Source organism: Anser brachyrhynchus, assembly GCF_964034855.1.
Source record: "Anser brachyrhynchus genome assembly, chromosome: 2".
Taxonomy (NCBI): domain Eukaryota; kingdom Metazoa; phylum Chordata; class Aves; order Anseriformes; family Anatidae; genus Anser; species Anser brachyrhynchus.
In genome coordinates this window covers 64,085,144-64,100,665 of record NC_137695.1, presented here as the reverse complement: position 1 = coordinate 64,100,665, position 15,522 = coordinate 64,085,144, and the positions used below count along the sequence as shown (strand labels likewise).

At 40.2% G+C, this 15,522-nt stretch overlaps 1 protein-coding gene across 2 annotated transcripts in view; it reads right to left on the bottom strand.

Annotated features, from left to right (window-relative positions):
• Window positions 1–15,522, bottom strand: part of SEPTIN7 (septin 7) — a 594,594-nt gene that overhangs the window by 138,589 nt on the left and 440,483 nt on the right. The window lies entirely within an intron of this gene.

Sequence of the window (15,522 nt, the reverse complement as noted above, 5' to 3'; positions counted from 1 at the left end):
GAAAAACTGAACTTGAACAATGATTTTAGACAGCTTAAGGAGAATATATTGTACCTCAGAAAACAACTCTGCTTAAATCTTTCAGAAGGAGAAATAGATGTTTTTAATGGATTATTTTATTTGTTGAATAGGCAGAAATGATGAATAAATCATGTTTGATATGTTTTATTCCCCTATGACTGTGGGGAGCTGCTCTCAATTTAGGTTCTTTCACCCCTTTAACTTGGATGGATCTAACTTGACTAGTATTTTAAAACTATTATAGAAACTTAAGTTTTTAAAGGAATGGCACACAGTGACACTCCAGGATGTCATAAGACTTGCTATTTCTGGAATGCATTGACAAGCTTTTGGCTATTTGGTGTATGTATTCTTCCTACTACTTTTCCCAAAAGCTTGGTTTTTGTCTTGTCTTGCAGTTAGTGTCTGTATAACCTGTGCAGTTATGACCTACTAGTGTCCAGCTACTAACAGGTGTTAACTGCTTCTTGCTGTCATTGTAATTGTTCAGGTATCTGTTCGCTTTCCATGCGCTGGCAGTAAGCTTCTATTATTAGCAGACTAGATTAAGAAAGTGGCTCTTACGCTGCCAATCCCAACTTGGTTAAAAAGGGCAAAATTGTTATTTTGCTTCCTTGTATTGAGACAAGGAGAAATTTGATTATAGGTTACACAATGTTGAGACAGTGAAATGGCAAATCCTGATAGTTGGTTAGGTATTGAGGGAGGTTGGTCTGAGTGTTTTAACCAGATCATGGTGCTGGAGCGACGACTTAAAGAAGCCTGATTTCAGTGAGAACATCTTAACGTCATTGAACTTCTGTGCTTCCAGAATCTTACTGAGATCTAAGCAAGGAAAAATGAGAAGACTGTTACTGAGAGAAACAAGTAAGAAATAAGAAAGAGATGAAGCATTAGCAAAAAGTAGTGAAAGTTGAAAGCAGAGGGGAGAGGATGTGATAGTGAATAATTACTCACAAGCATTAAAGAGCAGGCTGAGGTAAGAGGTACTTTTTTTTCTTCTCAGAAAACAAAAAGCTTGATGAAAATTGGTTGGCTCAGGTCTTTGTTTATGAGTTTTTGGGTGATTTTGGCATAGAGTTGAACAGCATGGAATATGTAACAAGTCATGATAGAGAAGAAAACCCTAGGAAAACAGTTATATCTGTATATCCTTCTTGTAGAAAGTCTTATAGTGTAAAACAAAACTCAATTATATAGCGTATGGCATAGGCAAAGCTAGATGTTGAATGATTTTGAATCTGTAGCATGGGATGAAATAAGAGGCATGAGTATTTGGGCAGCGCAGGATGTGACTTAGTATTAATGGTTCTGTAACATGCCTGTGCATCACCCACCATCTTTGAATACAGAAAGTGATTGAAATTCATTCTTTCCTTCACCTTACAGAAAGACATGAAATGTCAGATACTCAACATTTAGAAGAGGTCTGTGCATCTACTAGCATGTCTATGCTAGCATATTCAACATCTTCAGAATGTGTTAAGGTAGAGAGAGAAGCACTAGATCAAAGCATATTCCATCCATAACACTTGTTAATGCTGTGAAGAGGCAGATAAGATCACAGTACTAATTCAGGAGGTGTGTGAAAAGAGCATACGTTAGCAGCTGCTCTTCTGCATGATTTCTTGGTATCTTGGAATTGTGCTTACTCTAAAAATACTTCACAACTGATGTGTGTCTCTATGTTCTTTCAATGACTTCTTGATCACAATTTACATTGTATTTAGCAATGCCACTGTATAACAAACAAGTATAGCATAAACTAGGGTAATATTGGGTGTAAAATAATGGTTAAAGAGATCCTTTTTCTCCTGTTAACTTAATTATGAGCTTGTAAGCTCCTCTCATGCTACTCATACATTGTTTTGGAGACCTTTACGGGCAGCCTTGACATTCCAGTGCTCCTTGTTGCTTTTATGTTCATGTAACACATAGAGCAGCTCTTTAAGAAGAGGTGGCTCCTGTTTCAGATGTATTCCACTGCTGCCTTACCATTGCTGCAGAAGAGGGAAAATATAATTGCGTGAGGTTGGTAATGGTAGCAGGTGATGTGAAATCACTTAATTCTCTTGTATGGTATGAATAATCATGTTTCTGCTGTCTGTTTTCTGTACAATCTAAAAGCTTTCTAGCATAAGCCTTTTCTTTATCAGCCTTTGATACTGCAAAGAACTTCGAAATTTACCCCAGCATAGTAATTGTGAACTCACGGGACTTTTCTGGATATGTTCGGATGGGCAATCGGGTACAATTGCAGCCAAACTAGATGTGCCCTTGTTAATTAAGTTGCAGGACTGTATTTATTCTGGTGTAAGCTAGATGCCAAAGTATCCAGGCTGGTGCTCTATTACTTTTGCTGGGTAAGTTTTAATGCTTTAATTATTGAGAGTTAACTAAATTAAGTTCTGTATAGCTTTACATACGGATGATTTCTTTCAGATTGCAGCATAAGTATAGGCAGGATGATGCAAACTGGGACATGAGTTACTTTATTGCAACCGTTGTTTGTTTCAAAGCTGCTGCTCGTTTGAGTAACAAGTTAACATGAGGTAATAAAAACATCTTGTGCCTCCCATTCCAAAACCAGGATTCAGCTGCTCTGCATGGCAGTAGTCTCGCGTGAGTGTGGGCCTCTAAAGTGCCTGTTCAGCTGGTTGGAGAGGACGGAAACAAATACTGGATCTGGAAGAACTATACCATAAAAAGGCTAGAACTGGTTAACTTTTTTCCCCTTAAAGAGGCAAGTAGTGTCCTGTGGGAGAATGTCCCAACTACATAATGTTTTCACTTTGTTTACCAAGACACTAATTTTGCTTGTTTTGAAGCTTTATGGTTTGTTTAAACAACATAGGGAAGTGTTGCTGTATAACAGTTTGTTTTTCTTTTTTGGTAAAGAAACGGTATCCATGATACTGACATAATTTCACTGCTAGGGTTATTGTTAGGGTCTGGGATAGGGAAGCTGAAGACTGTGGTCATTCTGCTGATCTTTGTGTAACCTTTCACTTGATGTTTTGGTCTGCAGGCTTTACTGTAATAAAACTTCTCAGAGCTGTGGCAGGGAAAGAGGGATTATAATCCTATGATTTTTTTTCCATAAAATACTGATAATTGTTTTTTGTCCTTATACAGTTTAGCTGCCCTAGGGGAAAAAAAAATAATGCAAAACTAGCAGTCATTTTTGGAGTAGGGAGCTTACACCAGGGCAGCTGCAATAGGTAGTTTAAATCTCATAGTGGTTAGGTATAAGTATGTAAGTAGGACAAAATATCCAGAAAGACCAATGGTGATTTTTTCTTAGCCTCATAGAAATCCTTTGAGAGAGAATATACATTGAGGGGTTTGAGACAGAAGTAAACAGAGTTGTGGGTATGTTCATTTATAAAATCTGGGGTTTGTGTGTGTGTTTTCTTCAGAAAGATTGTACCTGACCTTCACTGCTGGTTAGAAAGGAAAGCCAGAACCTGGTATTTGTGTTAAAGTTAGCATGTTTGGGTGGCTTTTTTGAAGTGTTTTGGTTAGTAACCTGATGCAAGGTTAAATTGTAGTGATAAAATAACCACAGTGATGTGAAAATACACTGCTGTAAAAATAAATGAGCAATTTGTCTAGCCAGTGAGAACTTGATACTCTAATTTGTTAACCAGAGATAATTAAGGAAATGAGTAATAGACAAAATAAGAAAACCTGTAACGTATGATAGAATAATTCTCAGGAGCCTTTCTTGAGGGAGGTGTTAAGGTCACCCCGTTCTTTAAGCGTATGTTGGATGCAACCAGAACAGAAACCTGGCTGGGATGATAAAGTGCACTGACTGACTGAGGACAGCCAGACAGCAGCGCTTCTCAAATACCCCACTAGATGGTGGCACAATCTAGCCCCTGCTGCTGTAACTGCCTGACTTCAGCTCTGTGATACCAGGTAAGCATGGTCCTTAGAAAGCATTATTTTTATCACGATTTCTTGACTCTTGGGCAAAAACAAACAAACAAAAAAACAACAGCCTGTGCAAGCACTGTTTTTGACAGCAGGAAGGTATGGCATGGCAGCTGAATCTGGCCTTGGATGGCAGACATCAAGAGTGGTTCTAATGTGTGTATGGTGTGTGATGCTTTGGAGCAAACTGATACAGAGTCCTGCTGGCCTAATGTATTGCAGAAGATGGAACTTGCCCAGGGAGAAGTTTGTCTTTTGATATCAAAGACTTTGGTAGTTTATGCCAGGAGCACACATCCTTTGTACAAATCCATGTCCCAGGTTCAGTGTAACTACATCCTTTTATAGAAGGAAAGCCTGGTAAGGGCTTGTCCTCCTGCATCGGTGAGTTGCTGATGTTAGTTAACACACTGAGTGGACATTGTGCATTTCAAAATACGTTTTGTCACTTCTACCAAGTATTTTAGCTAGCAGTGGGCATGGCACACATCTTCATGAGACAGCTGGTACTTAATGGAAGGTTGTGTGGCTTTCCTTTCCTTCAAAACAAAAAACAACAACAAAAAAGAACAACTGCCAACCAAACCCTTCTGGGGTTCTGTCAGCAGAAGTGAATTATTTTAAGTGACATGAAGGTTGACCATTCCTTCACAGTCAAAAGATGCAAGTCCTGCTTGAAATAAGTGGATAAAGTATTGTGAGGGAACTGTGAAATCGCTCCCATTGTTGTATCTCTTTTCTTGCTTAAGGGCTTCGTATTCAAGACTGTTTCTGAACAGTTGTGTTTCTAGTTTGTCTGTTCCTGAGTAGTTGGATTCTCACATTCAGATGCATGTTGTAATGCTCCTGCTTGGTGAAGTATTGCTGTAGCAAGTTAGACACCCTGCTGTCTTCATGTGGCTGAAAAAAACCATCCTCCTGATTATATGACATAGAGCTGTCTCTGGGAAATGTGGAAACATCAGTTTATTGGGCTGTATGCTAGTTTTTTAACAATTATTTTTATTTTTTTCATGTCACACAGAGGTAAGATGTAACACAAGTTATAGTAACAAGTTATAGAATGAACATTAATTAGCTTGATTGTCTGACTTGATCTTGATGTGCCTTAGGTTAGTCTTCCTACATCTTAATTATAATGCCAAAGATGGCACAAGTTTTCCTAGCAAACTGCGATGACAATGCACTGCTCTTGAGAACAACTATTTTTAATTGCTGAAGCAAATATTCATCTTAAGTCATCCAAATAAGTTTCCCACTAAAAATGGTGGCTGATGGATGACAACTGATACCTTTTTAATGTTATTTTGCTAACTGCATTACTTTGAGAGCTGGAATTCAAATCAAGCGCTTGAGGTCCATTGCAGAGTGATGTGACAGTATCTCCAGAGCTCTGGTGCTGTGCTATATAATACTGGTGACATTATTCAGTGCTACAACATGGCACCAGGCAGGGACTGAGATCTGTAGAGGCTGTCATTTTTATGATGTTTACAAAGGCTGTAACAATTACTTGGTCTGATTCACAGAATCATCTAGGTTGGAAGAGACCTCCAAGATCACCTAGTCCAACCTCTGACCTAACACTAACAAGTCCTCCACTAAACCATATCACTAAGCTCTACATCTAAACATCTTTTAAAGACCTCCAGGGATGATATCTCAACCACTTCCCTGGCCAGCCCATTCCAATGCCTAACAACCCTTTCAGTAAAGAAGTTTTTTCTAATATCCAACCTAAACCTCTCCTGGCACAACTTTAGCCCATTCCCCCTCGTCCTGTCACCAGGCACGTGGGAGAATAGACCAACCCCCACCTTGCTACAGCCTCCTTTAAGGTACCTCTAGAGTGCGATAAGGTCGCCCCTGAGCCTCCTCTTCTCCAGGCTGAACAACCCCAGCTCCCTCAGCCACTCCTCGTAAGACTTGTTCTCCAGACCCCTCACCAGCTTTGTTGCCATTCTCTGGACACACTCGAACACCCCCATGTCCTTCTTGTAGCGAGGGGCCCAAAACTGAACACAGTACTCGAGGTGCGGCCTCACCAGAGCTGAGTACAGGTGGAATTCCCAGCTTGGGCACATGAGCAGATCTTCTGATCCAACGGAGGTGGGCAGCATGTCATGGCATGAGCACTGCTCAGCAGCAGAAACATCTTCAGATGATGTTGCTGTCAAAGACACTGTCTTACGAGACTATAGCCATGGTTCCAAAGTCCAGTTCAGGAAAAAGGAATGTGCATTTTTAAGGCACTAAACTGGTGTAGACAACATCTTAGTTTTGCATTTCAAATGAAGTATGTGTAAGTAAACTGTAAGCAGAACCCTGATACTGTTTGCCTTCTTCATCTGGTGGGTGTGTATTATATGATGACAATTAATAAGCTGTGTGGATTTGGGCCTGCTTGCACTGTACAAATATCTGGCCCCCAAATGTCAAGCTTATATGAACTAATACTGCCTAAGCACGAGACAGGTACATAACTTCGTATATACAGGAAATATATCCTTTGGTTTCTCTCTGCCTTGGGCTGCTTGTGTCTAGAGTTGGTCTTTATGTCCTCTTACAGGTGACTACAAGCACCCAAAAGATGGGAAATTTTCTTCTGTCACCCTCTACTGGCCTAATTTCCCTTTTTGTGACTGCAGTTTAAGGACCTTCTGTGTGTAAAATGGGAGGCATAGATTATAGTGACAACTATACAGTTGAGGTTTGTTTTTCTTGATCTTAGATTTTTTTTTTTGTTAGGCTGGTGCAGCTTGAACGTGGGCAGCTGTGGAAAAACTGTTTCAGATGGCAATGCTTAGGGAATACGTTGTGAGGAGGAACTGTTTCTTGGGAGGGTCTCTTCCTTTTCGCTGTGTGTTTGTAAGTGTTTTGAGATGTTTGTCTTGAAGCAGAACTGCAATATTTATTGAAGGAAAACAACAAGCTGAAGAACTTATGAAAAAAAGTAGGCTTTACAGTAGTGATTTTTTTGTGTGTGTGATAAAGAGAAAATAATCAATAGCTGTCTGTGCATTTTCATTCCATTGCATGTATCCAGGGTGATTTCTCTTTGGCTAGCACAGTGTTTAATACTGCTGTTGGGGCCTCTGTTACTGTAGACAAAGATCCTGGCCTCTTTTGTACATTCAGAGCTGTTGCTGAAAAGTTGGGAGTTGGCTCTTGTGATGTATAAAAGCACTGAATGATGTCTTGGAAAAATCTGTGCTTTTTCCTCAGCTCTTCACTCCTCTCCCAGCAATTCTGTGTCAGTTCAAGAACTGGGCTTGCCAATGATTTTAAATTGTATCAGGACTATTGTGAAGAGTTTGGCAATATGAAATACCACTGATTGAGAGGGAGATTGTGAAAACACCTCCCATAAGATACCAGGTTAAATTCCATTTCTATTCCATTTCTGTGTTTCTTGGTGAGGGTATCCCAGTTCATATGGTATAATTGCCTATCACTGAGTATCTGCAATGTGTCAACAGTACCAAGAATAACAAGGTCATAGATACAATTAATTTTATTTTTAAATCAGGTGTCTGAGAGCAAGTAGTAGCATCATTGAAACAAGTTTGGAGATCTTTTTTGACTCTGTAGAAGTACCATGGAATTTATTTTGTCCTTAATCTGAGAGCTTGCTTCTTTAGTACCCACATCACAGATCACAGAATGGTTTGGGTTGGAAGTGACCTTAAAGGTCCCCCAGTTCCAACCTCCTGCCATGGGCAGGGACACCTCCCACCAGACCAGGTTGCCCAAAGCCCCATGCAGTCTGGCCTTGAACACCTCTAGGGATGGGGCATCCACAGCTTCTCTGGGCAACTTGTGCTAGTGCCTCACCACTGTTCTACAGGGAAGAATTTCTTCCTAACCTCTAATCTAAATCTCCCCTCTCTTAGTTTAAAACCATCCCCCCTTGCCCTGCCGTTATCTGACTGAGGAAAAAGTTGCTCTCCATTTCTTTTATAAGCCCCCTTTAAGTATTGAAAAGCTGCAATGAGGTCACCCCGGAGCCTTCTCTTCTTTAGGCTGAACAGCCCCACCTCTCAGCCTTCCTTCGTAGGAGATGCTGCAGCTTAATATTCTCCGTCTCTTGTGATGCAAAAAGACAAAGAAATTAGGTCAAGGAGCATTAATGGTGTTTTCTTGTTTTTAAGTTTAACAGAAAAATTCCAGTTTACTGCGCTACGTTTCTGTCTGTATAGGATTTTCCATTTTTAAGAGGAAAAATTGTAATTGCAAATATGGATAATGATCATCTCTAAAAATCAATTTGTTTTTGATTTTTAATGGCTACATTAAAGTTTTTCCCCATTGTAATTTAATAGCTATGGTGACCTTCCTTGTAGGGATAAGAGACTGACTCACTCTGTACAGTCACATACACTCACATTGAGTTATACATACATCGAAGCAGCTGCTGTTCAGTTCGGTATAGTCTACTTGCATACATCAGCAGAATCTGCTGTGACTTTTTGTAGGGGCCTACACTGAGATTTTTTTTTTACCTTTTAGTTGCAGTAAATGAACAGTCAGTTGCTTGGTTTCAATGAAGATATGGAGCTGACCTTGGCACAAAAACCATAAAGGCAAGTTATTCCAGATTAGGGGGCCCAGCAACCAGAGCCATGAAGTTTCTATGAGGGTGACTAGACACTAAACCTGTGGAGTCTTTATTATCCTTAAGTTGTTTGTATGTTAAATATTGCTTGACAGTCTAGATAATTCATGGCATATAGGTGTAGCTAGATATAACGGTGTAGTTCAGGCATGGATTGGATGAAGTGGTGGGCACTCAAAATTTGCAGGTTCCATTTCATGCCCATTCCCCAGCAGAATGGACCAAGGTGACCTCTGCAGTATGGGAAAATAGTAATGAATTAAAGCACTAGCGTTCTGCAGGGGGTCTGTGTGACACTGCAGGGGGGTGGGTAAGCAAAGCAAGTTAGTGATGCTACTGGTAGCTTAACAGCACACAGGGTGTGGGCAGGGGTATTTGACCATAGGGAAGCTTTCATAGGCTCTTTGAGTGATGACCACTGCACATCTCTTCCACACGGGATGTTGCTCTGAGGGGCAGAGTGTAGCTGGCTGGAGGAGATGCTAGTGAGCGGTAGAACTGACCTAGTAAGTGCAGACCGTGGGAGGTTTGGTGGTGTCTGCACACAAACAGAAGAGAGACACAGGATACAGTAGTAGGTACATGAATACCAGGGCTGAAGGATGCATGTCTGCAAATGCTAATTTTGGTGAGAGCAGAGTCAGGGATGTGACACAGATTACTGGAGAAATAATAAAGCCTATCTCAGTTAAGGAACAAGGCGCATATATGATTACAGAATCACTTCTGTTTTTAAAAAATACAATTGCTTGTGTTGAGGCAAGGTGTTATTAACACAAATATGTAATAAACATTATTGTGATGGAGTCCTGAATTACTGGTGAATGATCTTGGTGGGATTGCAAATACATTTTGGGAGCAGATTATAAAAGAAAATCAGGTATTTAAAGAGGTATACTGTTCAGGAAAGATCAATAAAACTGAAGGGATTGGTAATTCTATGTTCATGGTATGACAGGTGAAGCAAAAAAGTGTAACACTGGCCAAGTAGACTCACTTTGCATTAAATATTTATGAAAAGGATGGTTTAAAAAAATAAAAATCTACTGGTGTGGTGTTAGACTAGGCTAAGATTTAGAAATTGGTAGATTTCTATAATTAAATTTGAGCAGGAAGTATAGATAGGGGAAAAACAGCAGCTAGAATTAGTTAGATCTAGGTGTTCTTGTGTCCTCTATGTGGCAGATTTCTTTCCTCATTAGGCATTGGCCTACTAAGAGTCAGCGGTATTGCAGACTTATTCATGCTCAGCAGCAAGCATGTTGCCAAAGAACTGGTTATCAAAACCAAACCGAACTGCTGGGATTGATTGAATGCCAATAGTGTTCCTTTAGATAAAAGAGCAATTAAAGAAAGCTGATTTGTTTCATTTCAAGAAAGCAAACTTTGTGAGATGATGGGTAGTAACAAGTCAAGTAAGGGGGAGTACTGAGCTCAAGGACTTGGCTGTAGAGGAATACTGAAACTTGACATCAGAAGTGCAGAACCTCTCTTGACTTTGAAGAAAAAAGCTTTATAGGGAAGTGTTGCAGAGACAGTTGGAACATGAAATGTCATGTCTGGCAGAGTGGATTTTATGGTGCTTTGAGAGAATTTATTGGTTTAGATGGATAAGATAGGGAAGAATACAAAAGCTAGATAAAGAAGAGATAACAGGAAGTTTTGTTGACAGGGGGATTACAGGGCTGGAGACATGTTTTGAAACATAGCCTTGAGGAAAAAAATCATATTGAATAGTTCAATTCATGATCTTGCATAAAAACTAGCAGCGTCTTTAAGGACAGATTAACATGAGCACTCAGAGGATAATGGAGTAATGTCTCCTTCCCTTTGGCTTTTCCAGTGCTTGGTTGTATGTTGTGGTTACAGTTGTCCTGGCCAGAACGCTTCTGTGGCCAGGCTTGAGTGCCAATGAAACTTGCTCCTGACATGATGTTATGAGGCACCAGCAACATGAAAAAGATGGTGATGATATTCTTCAGTGAGGACTGGGCTAGAGAATATGGGGTGAAATGCAGCAATGCCAAGAGTTAAGTGAAGAATTGAGTGGATAATTTCAAGAATTGCTGTTATAAACTGAAAGCATATCAACTTGGAACCAGCAAAGAATGCTGGGCATGTTAGGTTATCAGAGGTTTGCAAGGAATCATAGGTGTGAAGTAACCATGAAAAAAGTATCTGTAGTCCTGATATCTTAGATACCTGAGATGAAATACTGGCAGAAGGGCAGAAATTATTAACACCACTATTAATTTGATGTTAATTTGCAGTGCATATGGTTCCTGTAACCCACTTTCACCATAGGTGATCTCAAAACTGGAATGAGCACTTAGGATGGGGCACTTGGATGACCAGGAGAATTTTGAGAACTAACCATGGGAGACTTCAGGAGTTTAAATCATCTAATATGGGTGTTGAGAAATGACACAGTTGTTGCCTGTGAATACATCAAGGGAATAAACTCCAGCAGGGAAAACAGCCTGTAGTGTAAAGGGCAAACCTGTCATGAAGAGAAATGGATATAAGCTCAAAGATGAAAATTTGAGCCAGAAGATGATTCTTAACTACGAAAGTGGTGTCATCCCAAAAAGAGTGATGGGGATGAAGGTTACAGGTACATTTAGCATGATTCTTGAGAAATCCTGTGACAGAGCAGAAGTCCCTTTCAGTTCTCTGGTCTGGTGCCCTGTTACCAGTGTGTGCTTACAGAGTTTGCAGTTTGTGAGGAATCATACCAGTGATACCATATCCCACTGATATGTCACATATTTCATGTGCGAGGTGAAGCATCAGACTTGGAATCTATTCTCAGTACCAAAAGTAAGTAAGACTTCTCTGAAAAATCCAATTAGAGTCCTGAAGAAGCTCAGTTATCTGTATTTTATTTTTATGCATCTTCCAAAAGACTAATAATAGTTGCTTTGGGGACTTCAGGGAGCTTTCATTCCTTAAACTATTGTCCCTGTCAAAAGAATATTTTGGACTGGTACTGGATTTTTCCGGACTGTTGAAGATTCGAGGAAAAAAATTATTAGGTGCCAGCAGTTTAAGTTGGATTGTGTTTAGATTTTTTTTGCATGTAACAAAGTCTATTATTAAGGATACTGTGAATGACTGCTCTTACACTTTAAAACAGTTTTTCATTTCTGGATAAATGCAGCTCTGAGCGTCTTTGAAATCTTGCCTGCTGAAATGATGTTAGGCAAGTCTCAGTTCCTGTGTGCAGTAGATTTGACCCTCTGTCCTTAACTCAGCTGTTATCCTTTTTACTCTGAGTACAATGCTGGCTTAAAAAAAAAAAGATACATGGTTATTAATATCAGTATGGCAATGCTCTTTAACCTCCTATCACTTAAAACAGTTCTTGAACTCTGGAAAGCGGAGTGTCCAGTGAACTGCCTACCTCACTAGGCTGCCTGTAAGCTACAGTCACAATTGCTGTCCCAGTCCTGCCACTATGTGCCTGTGGTTGCACAGGAGACTTCTCCCCTGGTCATTGGCACGTTGGTTTGGAGGCTACTGAGGTCATGGAGTCCTGGGTCTCAGACACAAATAAGAAAAGGCACAGATAAAGAAAAACAAAGAAATGTAAGAGACAAGAAAGATGTAAAAATGCTATAATGAACTCGTGTGTCTTGAGAAAACCTCTAATCTAATGAGAATGGATTTTGTTTGAGAGATTGTACTAGTACAATTAATTATTCATGGCAACGACGTCATTAGGATTTCATTTTATTTAAAGGCCTCTAAGTGACTTGGAAAATTGGGTTAAGCTGAAGAGGAGTTTCAGGAGAGAGCAAAGCTTTTCATTTTATTGGCTTTGTCTAACATTTTCTAGAGAGCTATTAGAAATACAAACAAATTATACTCGAGCTCTAAAATTCCTGTGTTAAATATGGGCATAAATTTGAACCACGTAAATACAAGATTTGGGCCAAATTGGAAACTAGATGGCTTTTTGTGGAACCAGCTAGACACCCTTTAAGTGGCCTACTGGTCACTAGGTGGGGAATTGCTGTATTTCACTGTATTTCAGCACATTAACATCAACCAGTGATCAGTGGCTCTTTCTGTTTCTAAACTCTGATTCCTAATGTTTCCTATAGTGGAATATGGGACTGTAGAGCCGGCCTTCTTGTCCTGCAGTAGCTTAAGTTTGGGCACAAACAGAACCATGGGGCCGTTCCCCTAAAACCAGAACAGCTTTAGGTTAGGTATGTCCAGAACCAAATTCATTGCATCTTTGCCTTAGTAGAAAGGAAGGGCAGAACTGTTTCTAGAAACCAGTAGTGGATAGACCTCTCCTTCATGTACAGTAGCCCAAGCTGTTTGTATTTGACTAAACCACCATGTGTACTGCTCCTACTGACATACAAAAGCTCTTTCCTAGATGTCTTCTGCCTTCCCTGGAGAGAACAAGCACTATGCCAGCCCCAGCAGGAGGGCTTGCATGCCCACAGGGAGCAGTGTCCTGTCACCTGATAACACAAAGCACAGGGGATGGGTATGTGGATTATCCTTCTCTGCTACCCTGGTAAATTTATACCTGATTCACAGACTGGACAGCTAACTAACATTTCAGTGCTGCTGGGTTTTATTTTTTTTGAACACATGGACACTAGCCTGGGAACTATCCAGGCCTCTGAGTGTTTAAAAAATCTGGTTTTCTTTTTCTTTTCATAATGTTTATTTGTTCCTTTCCTTGTAATTCTCCCTGTTAACTCATGGACATCATTCAGGGACAGATTTAAATCGAAGCAGACAGACTCCAGTTCTGCTCTGTCCTCTGAACAGTGGAGATTTGTTTAAAAGTGCTGTCAGGAGAGCACTTGGTATGACTGGAATGCACATGGCTTTATTTTTCATTTCATATCATGTGCGAAGTAACCCAGCTATAACTTGAGATGGCTCTTCACATGGCCGTGGTGGTGGTACCCTCTCTGCTGTGTTTGGCTGAGGGTTGTGTAAATTATTTATAACAGCTTACTGGAGACATTCACAAACAATGGAGTGGCCACTGAGAGGAACATGGGGGACAAAGCTCATATGAACCTAGACTTGAGGCCTTGAGAAATTACATTGGGCAATGGCTCTTAAAAATGAAAGAACATGTGTCTAACTACTGGTCTGGATCCAGTTTCAGGCTTTGCCTTGCCTGAAACTGAGAAACAATCACTCTTGCTTTGATGTCTGGAAGGGTTCGTTTTGCAATGTTTATATCTAGCTGACACTAGGAGGGAAAAATCCTACTGAAATCTTCTAATTAAGAAGTTTCAGTAAGACAATTGCCATTTGCCTTGTCTTACATGAAAATCTACAGCAGTCTGCAAGCTGCAAAGCTCATTCTCACCTGGATGATAAGCAGGGCCACTGCAAGGTTTTGCTGGTGTGATTGGTATCACCTGGGTCAATCCTCAGTCAGAAGAAAAACCAGCAGTTGTTGCTGATTTGCTGAAGCTGGGACTTGCAAGTGGCATCTCCCAGGTGGTATCATGGGCATCTTGCTGTAGCTGCAGCCCAGCCATGCTTTTAATGGTGTACATCACACAAGTGCAGGGGGTGGATATTCCTCTTCCTTCTGGTGGTGTACTTGAGACTGCTTAGTTTTCTCTAGCTGCAGCCAGGGAGGTTTGGAAATGTCTTCCCACAGTGTCCCATCTTAATCAGTCTGAATAGGTGATTCTCTGGGGCTCTGAAATCTCTCCTGGGGCCCTGCTCCTGGTCCACACCAGAACAAAAACTTTGGTACTTTAAATATGTGGGCTTACAACCTCCCCTAGCTTCTAATAGATGGAATGTGGCTGCAGTCTTAGTGTTTATTTAGGTTTCAAGAAGAAAGAACCACAGAAAGAAAGAAAAAAAATCTATCCAAATAATAAAACATTTTCTCCTGATGACTTTTTGATGACATTATTTTGGTGGCTAGACACTTGGCTTTACAATATGTAAATACTCATTTGTTTTCCCATATGAGGAGAAAATTCAAGTCAAATAAATTTGAGTCCTAGTACTTCCATTTCTCACCTTTTCAAAATTCCCTATTATTTTTGCAACTAAGTAATGTGTTTGACTAACCATTCTTTTTTTTTTCCCCATGAATGACCTTGGGTAAACACAATAATTTAAGAAATACAGGTGAAAAGTAACTTCTCTGTACAGTGATCCTAGCACAGAACAATTCTTTTATCATTCGTGGTCTCTCATGGCAAATGTAAAGCTTAATCCTGTACATGAAAGTTGACTGGATGATCCTTAACTCATGAAAATGGTTTTCCTTTGGTACTGGCTTACACAGAACTGAATTACTCTTCCTGGGAATATAATGGCACTATTTTAGCTGTTGAAGTGCTGTTTTGTTTTTCTAATCATCCGTTATAAAAACTCAGTCATCCAGACCCTTTCTAAGCAACACTTCTGAGGATTTCCTTCAGCTCCCACCCAATTTTTATCCAAGTGAATTTCAAAACCCTTCTTCATTTTGTTAGAGCAGTGTTTTAGTAGCCAGACAGCAGCCTGGCTGAAACAGGGCTGTACAAGTATGTAAACACAGGTCCAAATTCTGCCACTGGATATGCAGAGGTTTGTGTTTGTGGGCTCAGTCCGCTCAATGCTCTGCTTCAGAGATACTTGCGCACTTTGATCCTGTTGACTTCAGTGAGAACGAGTATCTCCTTTGTTTAAGATTAACAGTTTTCCTCAATTGGGGTGGATTTTGATATGTCCCCACCTTGGAGTATTTATTTAACAAGTTAACCCATCCCTTTGGGAAAGAGGAGAGACTTTTTTTTCACTGTTCTTTGTAAGGAGGAGCAATAGTTCCTCCCTCAGGGTAATATAGAGGAATGTGGTGTAGTCCTAGGACAGGAGTTACTGATTGCTTTGGTTCCATTAAGGGTCCCAGACCAAAAATCCTGCAGTACAGGCTAGTAAACCAGGGAAAATCCTAA